Source organism: Danio rerio, chromosome 20, assembly GCF_052040795.2.
Source record: "Danio rerio strain M-AB ecotype USA chromosome 20, GRCz13ab, whole genome shotgun sequence".
NCBI classification, from domain to species: Eukaryota; Metazoa; Chordata; class Actinopteri; order Cypriniformes; family Danionidae; genus Danio; species Danio rerio.
Window position 1 is genome coordinate 32,725,125 of NC_141040.1, and position 13,084 is coordinate 32,738,208.

The 13,084-nt window shown below is 35.3% G+C and overlaps 1 protein-coding gene across 1 annotated transcript in view; it reads left to right on the plus strand.

Moving 5' to 3' along the window:
- Positions 1–13,084, plus strand: part of LOC147839360 (uncharacterized) — a 963,858-nt gene that overhangs the window by 378,909 nt on the left and 571,865 nt on the right. The gene's annotated exons all lie outside the window — the stretch shown is intronic.

A 13,084-nucleotide genomic window follows, 5' to 3' on the forward strand; every position in this document is an offset into this window, starting at 1 on the left:
AGTGCGTTGTGTCTGACATTGCAATTCTGAGATATGCAGTCTCAGCTTTCAAATCCAAGTCTGCATCTAGATAGTACCTGCTATCTATAATATCCACATAGCAAAATATCTCTCTGGCCCACACAACCAGCTTTTGCTTGGCCCACATGCTGCAATGAATTACTGTACATGACTGGACCAAGTCTGACTTCCAGACAAGGGCCAAACATCGACCAAGTCTCAGCCAGTTAATAACCCATGACTGGGCCAGATATGTTGGTGTGTCACGACTGCAATGAAATTGATAAACTCATGAAGCATTGCCCTTTAGGTGCACTATGGGCATGCTTTTTCTCAAAGCATGCTGATTAGTAGAACTTTTTTTCCTTTATTCAAAAATAATAAAAATGTATTTTAAATGTAGGTCAAGATAGGCCAAACATACATGGCCCATATCCATTAATACAGGGGTCACCAACATGGTGCCCGTGGGCACCAGGTAGCCCTCCAGGTTCAGATGAGTTGCCCGTGGGCCTGTTCTAAAAATAGCTCACCATAGCACCACATATGAGTAAGCTGCATCTAATATTTTATAGGTATTCTTTTTAAATCAGACTTGCATTGGTGTATATTTAAAAATTACTTTAAGTTATATATATAAAAAAAACTTTAAAAACAATTTTAGACAAATGAAGTGTTGCATATTGATATTTATCTAACTTGTTAAATCATTGTTGACAACTACTGTGAGAAATCATTAACATGATTAATGTCTTCACATAGATGAATATTATTAATTATTAATAATAACATATAATTAAAAGTAAATTAAGAGAAATGTGTTATTTAATAACTGGTAGCCCTTCACACTAATCGGTACCCAAGAAGTAGCTCTCGGTTTCCAAAAGGTTGGTGACCCCTGCATTAATAGCATCTGGGCCAAATACTACTTTTGATATCTGGCCCAATTATTGTGCGCAACCTTAAAGACGGTGCCACCTCTGCCAAACCCAGGTCATGTTTGGCCCACATGCTGCAGCCATGCCAGATGAATGCCTGCTGTGCCAGCTTTATGCCAAATCTGGGCCAGAATTCTTTGCTACCTGCGTACCTGCTAAAAAGTACTAGTATCTCAAAAAATAAAACAACTATCTAATAAGTAAGTACTAATATTTTGAAAACCAGATATTGATAACCAAAGAAAAAGCATGTGTAGCCTTTCTACAGAATAAGCACTGGTAGTACTTAATAGAAAAATATATTTGTATCTAAGAATAGGTACTATGCGCTTGAAAATAAAAACTATGAGTTTATCGATTAAATGTTAAATGGCTTGCCATATAGCGTTGCCTTAGCAACAGCACAATTTATGTGGTACACGGTTTTCACGCGACTGGTTTTCTGTTGTTGACACGAGTGGAGCTGTCCGGTTCAGTATCTGCATTATTAATCTACAGTAGCTGAGTAGCGTTTGTTACTCTAAGAATAATCAGTTGTAAGGACAATTAGTGTTTACCCCATTTGTCAAAACCAGTTTAACCCTTTTAAAATTCACTTTTTGTAACCAACTGTGCCTGAAAGCTAATAATTATAGCATGAACTGTGAAAACATCATGTGAAAGAGTTCATTTTAGGTTTGATACAATTAAAAATTTATATAATCACAAGTTGTTTTCACCATGAAAAAGTTTTTTGTCTGATTATAACCCACGGAAAGGCATTTCACATGATGCTTTACAACTACAACACTTCATTCAGCAACCTTTATCAGACTTTATTATCCTGACTCATCTATTATACTTAGTTTGACATTGAAAGATAAAAGACATAGTTTACCCAGGGCCTGTATTTTTGTCCACAAATTCAGAAGCATTGATCACATAATCATTTTCATAACATGTAAACATGTGGTCAGTGTTTAATGTAAAAATTCTAAGATAAATTATATGCTACATTTAATAAAATATTTTTAGAAGGAAAATGCAAAGTAGATTACTTCAGTATGTTATTGATTACAAATTGCACGAAAATGCAGTCAGTATTCTAGATTAATTATAGCATATTTTTTCTACCTTTGAATTACTTTTATATTACTGTTCATTAAAAATTATGAAGAATCAAATTATGAATATGAATTACCACCATGTGAATACTTTGTAATTATGTAATTCATCAAAAGTAATCTAATTATGATCATTTTAAAAACATCTATCTGAAATCGTATGACATGACCCAGACTACATGTATACCTGTCCTCCATATTTATTTAGGTGTCTCATAACTATTCCAAAAAAGACATCTCATTAAATTAAACTGAAGTAGATTGTACTCATAATTCATATGTAGCTTGTTGCCATGACAACTTGCTTGCAGTTCCTTTGTAAAATGATTTAATATTAGACAGATTTGTTTGATTTGACATAAATGTAAAACGCTGTACATTTTAGTAAAGCAGAACACAACCCAAGAATAAAGGTAAATGACCTATAATGTCCCCAACCAGGGGGAAAATGTTAATCTCTGATCTTTCTGAATATTATTTTGAGAGAACCCACACTCTGAGAAATAAAGGCTGTACAAAAGCTGTTAAAGGACAAAACCTTTCCAAAAGGTATACTTTGTCTCTACTTTTTACAGGCACTATGTAGCATTTCAACAGGCACTATGTATCTTTATTGTATCAATTTTGACCCTTTAAACCAGGAATGCCGAAACTTTATCTTATGAAGGGCCAAACACCAAAATTGATTGAGGGTTGTTGATTGAGGGTAAACATACTAAATGTTTACATTAAAGTTGCCATAATCATTTTCAAATTTATTAAGAAATAAAAATAAACAGAATTTAGGGGAGGGGAGGCTAAGTTGGAGCACTTACTCTGGTCCTCGGATTCTGCAATGGATGGTGAAATTCGAAATTGAACCAAATCAAACCATTACAATTGGTTTAAGATTTGCAATGAATATTGCAACCAGCAGAACCTGGTAACTAAATGAAAAAATAAAATAAATAAATATACAGTATATATATAATGCATGTATTTAACATCATATAATGAGCTTTATATTGATTTGTTCATCGATGTCTTGTGCATTGTCCTCCATCTTCGAGTGACAGTTAAAGGCATTCACCGCAACCATCTCCCTCTCTTCTCGGATGGATGGGATGGTGGGCCTAATCAACCATGGGCCAACTTTGGCCTGTGAGCCCTAGTTTGGCCATCTCTATTTTAAACAAACACTTAATTTTGGGGGAAATAGACTTACTTAACAAGTCACTTAGAGGTAAACAGTTCAGCTTTACCTTTTTTGAATCCTATCTCTGGGTCTGGTGGGAGAACTTTTAGCTTAACTTAGCATAAATCATTGAAACGGATTAGATCATTAGTATCACGCTGTAAAATTTTTAAAAAGGAGGTATGATAATTTTCTTATTTAAAGCTTTACTCTCCTGTAGTTATATTGGCTTTATTTCCATCTAAACATGCAAATTAAATGAATGTGTAAAACTGGTATATCGTATAAAATGTGTGAATAAAGCAGCGTTTCCATCCAATGAGCCAAAGAAAATAAAATGGTCTCTTCCTGATTAACTGGCACCAAATATCAAAACTAAAAATGGAGTTTGGAGAAGCTGCATGAATCTTTTTCTTATTTAATAAATTACTTGTGCCTCACGCAATGCCGACACGCAATGAACACGTGGTGGCGTTTGAAGGCTTGAGATGCAGAGCACAGAAGTTCTTGACAGTTCTGGAGGTAATTAATAAAATAAAAATACTAATACTGAAATAGTTAAGGTGTTTTAGAATGACCAACACAACATCTCAGATGTTTTACAGTGTGCTCAGGCTGCTGGTTTGTCCATTCACACACATTTTTATCATCACATGACCTTTTTTAATGTGCATACTGGAATTTCTTCGATAAAAGTGTTATGATTATAGTTTCATTCTTACCGAATAAAAAGTTTTTTCTACTAAATTGCAAGCATACATTTTATACGCACATGTCCAAAATGCATCCCTCCTAGCTCTTCAGGTACGTCGCGCGTAACTCACCGCCACTGCTCTTCAGGTACATTGCGTGCAACTAACCCCCACCGCTCTTCTGGTATGTCTGGCACGCATATGCCCCTACTCAGATACATCGCTCACTCAGTGACGTCACTCGCTCCATTTGAGTGCATTGCGTCTGACATTGCATCGCTGAGTGATGCAATCTCAGCTTGCATCATAAAGGATGCATCCAGATACTATTGCCAATCAGACACACCTGGACTAGCTAATCAAGCTCTCAACAGGCTTTCTAGAAACATCTTTGCAGGTGTGTAGAGCTAAAATCTGCAGGACACAGGCCCTCCAGGACTGAGTTTAGACACCCCTGGTCTATTTCAATTATAATTGCTAAGCTAAGCTAAAAACGCTCCCGCCACACCTGGAGATTGGCTAAAAGGTTAAAATAAATTGTAAAACTCAACTGTTTAACTTGTGAAAGTTGCATATTTCCAAAGTAGTTTAAATACAAACGTGTATGTTTTGCAGCTTGATAAGAGTGTTAACAAACATAGTAAGTAAAACTGCTATTTCAGATGTAATGCAAGGATTATCATGCATATAAATGCTGGGTTGTTTTAACCCAAAGTGGGGTCAAATGTGGACAATGTAAATTATAACCCAAGAAATCCTTAAAAGAAATCATCATGGTTGATACAACTCAACTATTGCTTTGTCCTGTCCCAGTGATCAATACTCGACGCCACCTACAGGTTGGCCACGCCACTGCATGTGTGACCTCACGCAGGAATGTCTTGTCAGGGATGCTGGACGACTAGAAAGAATGGCCCCATTCATTTAGCTCCACTCGAGCGATGCAGATACACTAATACAGAATGACATGCCGAAAGGTGACAAGTTGTTGCTGAGCACACAGGGTCTTTGTGCGGCCCAATGAGAAGTGCAGTGCAGAGAGCGTGTGAGGCCTTCGAAATGGCTGATAGTCGAAGCGATTAGCATAATTTAGCATACAATTAAGCTAGCCCATGTTGTTTGTTGTTCATATTTGTGTGATTATATTGATGGGATCAGCAAAGTAATTACCAAATGCCCACAGAGAGAGATTAATGGCTGTCTGTTAGAGTCAGTCTATGTGTGTTCCAAGACTTTATTAGCATTTCCCACCGAGAAGCATTAATAAATCCTAATGCGAGTCGGTAATTGTAGCCTCATTAAGAAATCATGATTATCTTTTCATAGGTGCAGAGCGCACAATGCGGTATGGGGTATGGAAGTGGAGATTTGTGTGCTGAATATTTCTCCGATTCATGGTGTCTGAGTCAATATCCTAAGGCACTTCCTTGGCTGCTTCCCAGCTGACTCTAGGCCGACAAACATAGCCATATTTGAGTGTTTTACCCACTGGGAAAAAAAACATTGGTTTTATTTCTTCATTTGTGGAATTATTAACCTGGAAGATAAGGTAATTGTACTTTATAGGATTTAAAAGCTTTGAAATGCTGTTTCATATAATATCTGATGATGATAATTCACTCAAAACACTGAAAAGTTTGAAATGTATATTTTATTTATTATATTTTTCATATTATGTACTCTAAACAATGCATGTTTCCAATATGCTCTTGGATGTACTGGATAGATATACAGACAGATAGAGCTCTGAGGAATATCTCCACCTTGTTGAATCTATGCCAGGAAGCATTAAGGCAGTTCTGAAGGCAAAAGCTCAATACTAGTAAGGTGTACCTAATAAAGTGGCCAGTGAGTGGATATTAAACACACATGTTGGTATATAAAGAGTCTTCATAGGCATAATGTATTTTATGCAGAAAAAACCATATTATATGACACTATCACTATCCCTACCCCTACACTTAACATTCAGAGGAAAGATGTGGCAAAATTTGAATGTGATAAGACTATGAATATGATTTTTTATTTACAAGGACACAAGGCATGTCCTCATAAACCAGATAAATAGAGTACAACTAGGTCATATAATGATATAGATAGATAGATAGATAGATAGATAGATAGATAGACAGACAGACAGACAGACAGACAGACAGACAGACAGACAGACCGACAGACAGACAGAGACAGACAGACCTAAGCCTATTAGCATAAGGTAATGCAAAACAAGACTAAATGTACATTTACTCCTGCATATGGAAAGAAAGATGAAGCAGCCCTTTCTCTGTGCAGGTTTAAAGGAGAGATGAGAAGGCCGAGTAGAAAGCGTCTGAATGCTGTGAAGTTTCTCAGGGTGCTTAGCATTCCTCATTGCGCAGCTCCAGAGCTCAGAGAGCCGGCGTGACTCACTCTGGTGTGAAAGCACAGTGTGTCGAGGTGGGAGGATGACAACACAGAGCTTAGCAGAAGTGTCCTGAAGCTGCTGGACCCCCACCCTCCCTCCACATCAACGCCCCCACTGCATGCGCATGCACCCCAAAAATAATACTCGCTCTTAGGATACATTGGCTTTATTTCTCTCAATGCCTGGCAAGTTTCTGTTATGTGCAATTCAATGATTAAATGAGGAAAGGTCAGAGCCAATTGCAGGGAAGCGTTTGGTAATGGTATGACAGGATTATCTGAGAGGGAATAACTGAGGGGAGGCTGAGGGCGTTTTTTTCTCCTGCTACAAAATCAGCTTGAACCTGGATGCAAACGACAACGGGGATGAAGGAAATAAGGTTAAACATTGTTTAAAACAAAAGTAAGACTGATAGCAGGAGAAATTTCAGCCACATGCGTCCTCATTTGGTCTCTGAAATTTCTTACATTAAATGATCATTTTGGTATACAAGTTAGCCCATCATTTTCCATCTTTATGATTTGTGGCTTGAGTCTCTCATGCAACTAGTGATACTTCTTAGTGGGAAGTAAAAATAATATATAATTTTTCAGCCCATACCTTTCATTAGAAACTCACCAGCCACTTTAAGGTACACACGTTCAATTTCTTGTAAACACAAGCATCTAGTCAGCCAGTCACAAGGCAGTAATTGGATTTATGCATGTAGACGTGGACAAGACAATCTGCTGATACTTAAACTGCTGCAGAATGGGAAAGGAAACTGATTTAAAGGAGTGGGTGGGCTAATGCTATTTCATGCATTCAGAGTTATTTACACTGTCAAAAAGTTAGACTCTCACACTCAAGCGTGGGTCAAGTTTCAAAAATGATTTGGATGAAACAAAGAGTTTTTTTTCCCAAAATTGTACCTTCATGTTGTAAAGTTTTGCAAAAAAAAAAAAAAGTATAACCTGGCTTTTGGTAACGTAACCAAGTGTGGAAATTATTTTATGACAATTTTTTTTATATAGCACAACTTTTAGAACTTTCGTTGTGCTTTCTAACAAATAAACAGTAACTAAACAGACAAACAACAGACTAAAGGTCTGCACACTAAAGTCTAAAATTTTTGTATGCGTTATTTTCGTATTCATATCTGAAATATTTGTCATGTACACATGAGGACAATGAGGATTGATGAATTCTTTCAGAAAAAATGCAAAACGTTTTAAAGTCAAGCAGTGATAAATTGTGCTCCTCTCTCTTCTCCAAAGTAGAAAAAGAATATGTTACATATTGTGTTCAAGAGAAAGGAAGGAGAGTTCTCCTCCTTTTCCAAGAGCTGTGGAATTCACAGGATTCAGGAAATCAGTGAAATTTGAATATATTGCTTGTGATACTTCATACATTTACGTGTGTAAACAAATTCAGAACAGTGACTGGCAGTAGTCCACCTAAATATTTATCTGTGGCTCAAGTGACGGCATTTTGTATTTTGCCGTTCACTTGTACGATGGCTTTGAACTGTCAAAACACCTCTCAAAGTGCTTTTTCGCATGTGAAAAATGGAGAGAAAAAAAGAATTGTCTGGTTAGAATTGTTTTATGAAAGACGAAAGTTTTGCAAGCAGTGTCAATATAATTGACACAACATATGGTCAAATTTATTTTTTAGTGTGAAAAAATTAGACGAAAATGTCTTATTTAGTGAGCAATAACCTTAACGATAACGATCATACCTTCTAACAGCCAAATGCATTTGAGAACAAAAAAGTCTTATAGTCTTAAAGCTGATGATGGAAGGTGCTTGTCTAGCCTGACCTCACAAGGAATCGTAATATTTTAGGTTTTGTCAGTTTTGTGGCTAATTTGTACAAATTCGTTCATTCTTACAAAAATGTAAGATTTTAAAATGAAGGTGTGGCAACCAACCCACCCCCACCACCAAACCCATTGGGGGATAAGCAAATCGTACTAAATTGTACAAATGAGATTGTATGAATTCATACACATTAGCCACTATATCAAAAAGTTACGAATTGCTGCGAGATAGCGTTGGTTTGTCATATTGATGGTGGTAAGGCGTTCCAAAGCCTGGGGGCCACAATGCAAAAACCAAAATCTCCCCAACATTTAAGTCTTGATTTGGGAATGTACAGCAGATCCTGATTGGAGGATAAAAGGGAAGGTAGTACAGTGTCAGTAGCTGAGGTAAACACGAGTCGTGCCAATATGATTTATGGGTGGTTCTCACTGAAAGTAAGTGTATTATTAGCCAAAGTATGAGAATGCAGTCTTCCGTAGACATTAGCATACAAATAAACCTGATTTCATCACAAGCAAACATAATTTAACTGAAAACACTTTTGAACGCACTTGTAATTTTTGTCTTTGTGCAAGCCATTCCTGTAGAGCAGATTGGAATTTAGCAGCTGATCAAGGCTGCACTGAACATTCAATTGATTGCAAGACTGATCACACCGTTGTGGTTGGATTCGTCAAAAATTTTAACAAAAAAATAATAATTTAAAGTTGATCCTAATTTATTTACAGCAATTCAAGAAGATGCAGTCGATCACTTAACTAAAGCAAGAACTTGTGTTTCTTCATAATCGATCAGGAGCACATCAATGTAATCTAATCTTGCTGTCATCTTATTTCTTCCTTTATTCATGGGCAGAGACTTCTGTAAATATTCAGCTGGATGTTAAATAGAATTATGTGTAAACTAAGTTCAGTAATGCATTACAAAATTATGTAGTAGTGTGTAAGTTTTTACTTAGTGGCCATATAGGCCATGTTTAAACTTCCTTAACTGCTGCTCAGTACTTAGAGTATTCGATGCAACTGGCACAGAGTTCCACTCTGGTAAGATATAACAAAAGCAAACTCTGGCTCAAACAGGTTTACTGAACACTGTTGCCTGGTCTGACGAGTCTTGATTTCAACTGCCACATTTAGGATCAAATTTTAGAGTTAACTACCTGAAAGCATGGATCCATTCTACCTTGTATCAATGCTTCAGGCTAGTGATGAAAAAGGTGGTGTAATGGTGTGGATGATATTCTGCTAGTACATTTTAGGCCTCTCAGAACTAACAGGGCATCATTTGAGCTAAACAGCCTAATTGTTGTTGCTGACCAATTGCATACATTTATGACCACACTGTATGCGTTTCGTGATGGCTGTCTCCAAATAAACCAGTGTAAGAAGCCTCAAACAATCTTTTAGTCAATAAGCTCTAAATTCAGTAGATCTAAATCCAATAGAAGTTTTGGAGTTAACTACCTAAAAAGATGAATCCATTCTGCAATGCTTCAGGCTACTGGTGAAGATGGTGGTCTAATGGTGTGGTAGATGTTTTGCTAGTATATTTTAAGCCTCTCAGACCCAACAGAGCATCACTTAAGCCAAACAGCCTAACTAAGTGTTGTTGCTGACCACTTGCATACATTTATAAACACACTGTACCCATTCTGTGATGGCTGTATCCAAATAAATATGTGTAACAAATCTCAAGTAATCTCAAACTGATATCTTTAGCTTGGCGATGAGTTTACTAAAGTCAACAAGCTCCATAATCAGTAGATCTCAATCCAATATCCATATTATCCCTATTGTGAGATTTGTCAGCAAATCTCCAACCAAAGTATGAGAGAGATATTTCCAGCATTTTTATTTTATTTGAATCTACTTAAGGCAGATCTGGTCGCAAAAGGAGGACCAAATTGGCATAGCCATTAGGTTTAATAAAGTGTACCTGAGACATTTTATAACTAGCCTTACAAAAGCTTCCTCTGCACATTTAAATTAGGATATATTTGTATTAAATGCAAATAGCAGAGTTAGGCAAATCAAATGAGTCTTTTAGTAGAATATGAGAACATTAATGTGTGTGCTCATGTGTGTCAAATAGGCTCAGAGCACTCAAATGTTATTAATGCGGAAATTCTCTTGTTTTTGAAAATATGCATGTGATGTTTTGCATTACTGTTTTACAGCAGACATTCATAGCCCGTTATTTGAGCAGAGTAAATGAAATGCTCATTCCAAAATGGAAATTAATCAATTTACTCGTCTCCAACTAAAATGAAAACAGAAAATATGAATAAAACACTAACTGAATCAATAAAATCTGCAATAGTTACTCAGTAATACTAACACAGCACTTATTCACAATTATTCATTCATGTTAGCTTGAGTCAGTAATGATATAAAAACAAATATAAATAAATCAACTCAGCAAATAATGTAATGAGCCCAAGCTAACAGTAATAATGCTTTAAATATATTGTTAGATTATTTTAATGCAAATACCTAATAATAACTTAGTGTAAGTAGTTACCAATAAATTAAACATTTTACAAACGTCTTTTGTCCTCAGTAGAATAAATAGTGTTTACAAGGAATGGTTGGACTATGACGCTGAGATGATTTTATTTTGTAATATACTGCAATGCAATGTGTATGACTAGCTTACAAATAAGCTCCAAACATGAGCACATCAGCACATGGCATGAAATTTCCTTATCAAATCAGCTCTCTCTCTGTTCAGACTTCATCCAGCTGCGTTCAGCCTTGAGAAAGAGAGAGAGAGAGAGAGAGAAAGATTTGCCTCTCTACAAAAACCAGAATATTCTTTTCAGAGTTAAAAAAAAAAGACTTTTGAGAAATAATGAATTCCTGATCTGAATTGAAAATATATATATATCATGACCTTGAGCAAATGAACTTACTTCATTATCAAAATGGCTAATAAGAGTTGAATTGTGGACTAGATTTATACAGTACGTTTTCACAAACCACAAACCTGTTATTTCTCCCCTGTTCTTTCCCCTTGTCATTAAATTATTATGCATAACTACATTGCAATCCATTGATTTCTGCTTTGCAAAACTGCCTCCTAGTGTTGTTTTGTGGTGTTGCACATTGAGATTAGTGTCAGTTCAACAATTTCCCTTCAGCAAAGCAATATTATCTACTGGTCAAACAAAATATGTACTATTTTAGTGTATTAAATTTAAAAGTCTTTGTGGAAAAAAAGAGCAAAATATGGTTGAAATAATTTTCATTCTCTAAAAATGTGCATATATTTGGGCAAATAAGAAAAAAACATACTACTGATAAACCTTTTTTATTAAATACATATACAAGTGCATAAATAATTTGATCGTTTTTTTGAACCAACAGAGCATAATTTAAGCCCAACAGCCAAACTAAGTGTTGTTGCTGACCACTTCCATACATTTATGACCACACTTTTGTGATGGCTGTATCCAAATAAACCAAAGAAGGAAGAAGCCTCAAACAATCTTTTACTAAAGTCAGTGGGCTCCATATTCAGTAGATCTAAATCCAACAGAGATTTTGGAGTTAACCTGAATGCATTTTTCCATCTGCCTTGTACCAATGGTTTAGGCTAGTGTTGAAGATGATGGTCTAATGGTGTGGATGATGTTTTGCTAGTACATTGTAGGACTCTCGGAACCAATCAAGCATTGTTTAAGCATTAAAAGTGAAAATGCCTTGCTGACGAATGGTTAAACAACACTGTAAACCATGCTGGGTTTAACACCATTCCTTCCTCTTGTCCCAACACAAATTAAAGTTAACTTAATTTTTTTTTACAGATTTAAGTAAATTGAACAAAAATGTATTAATTTGTCCCAAAAAAAATTAAGAATTGTGTTGTTTCAACTCATATTAAGTAAGTAGTTTAAACAAGCAGTCAAATTTTTTTTAGTGAAGAAGGAAAAAATTGTGGTAAACTATACAGAGAAAGTTAAAATAAATCTAGGTAAAATATTTGCTTCTGCTGTGTTTCTAAATATTCTGTTTTTATCTGATTTATGTTTTGTATATAAACTACCGAAAAAACAAACTTGTTCGCCTTAAATTTTTGCTGAATCAAAATAAGCTTAGAAGTCCATTGAACTTATAAAGTTAAACTGACTTAAAACAATTAAGTTAGAACATAATTAACTTAGTTTAATGTTACAATGACCTTTAAACATATGCTGTCAGGAATAATTGATCATTTTACTAAAATACATTTCAGTAACTATCTAATGTTAAATCATGGTAAAAATGCTTGACAGCAGTTATTGTTTTGGTCCTGAATAATGAAATAATTAAACAAATTAACAGTGACATTTTCAGCAAAAAAACAAACAAAAACAAAAAAATCCGTGTAACACACTGATTGTTTTGATGCATGAAAACACTTTTCTTTTTTGCCTCCTATATGTGAAATGGTATTTAAATACGTTATTAAGCCCATCACAATATGTATTATTTGTCATACGATATATTGCAACAAAATATATTTTGGTAAAGATAGTCATTTTGAGACCATTTTATGCCAGTCATTATATAATGCCAGAATGACTATAGAATATCATCACAATGAAAGTGCGCTCTTCTAAAAAGCATAATATCTCATTTGTAAGAATATTTGATTTAATTATAGACATTTTAACTATTTTATAATTGGACGTTGGAATCAGAATGTGAAAACGGATATCCTAAATGGATATCCTAAATCCTAAATAAATAATAATAACGGTTAACAGAAAAAGTCCAAGATAAAAAGTAACAGAGGCTGCGATATCTGCTACCAGATTGATTTTCAGTTATCAGACTCCCACATGAAAATATACTAAAGTCATTTATTTATAGTAAATACTTCCATACTTTTTTTAAACCATACTGACACTGACACCTCCGATAGAGATAGAGCTGTTGCACAATCAGCTAAATTGTTGCTAGAACTGTATTTTATGTATGCGTGAT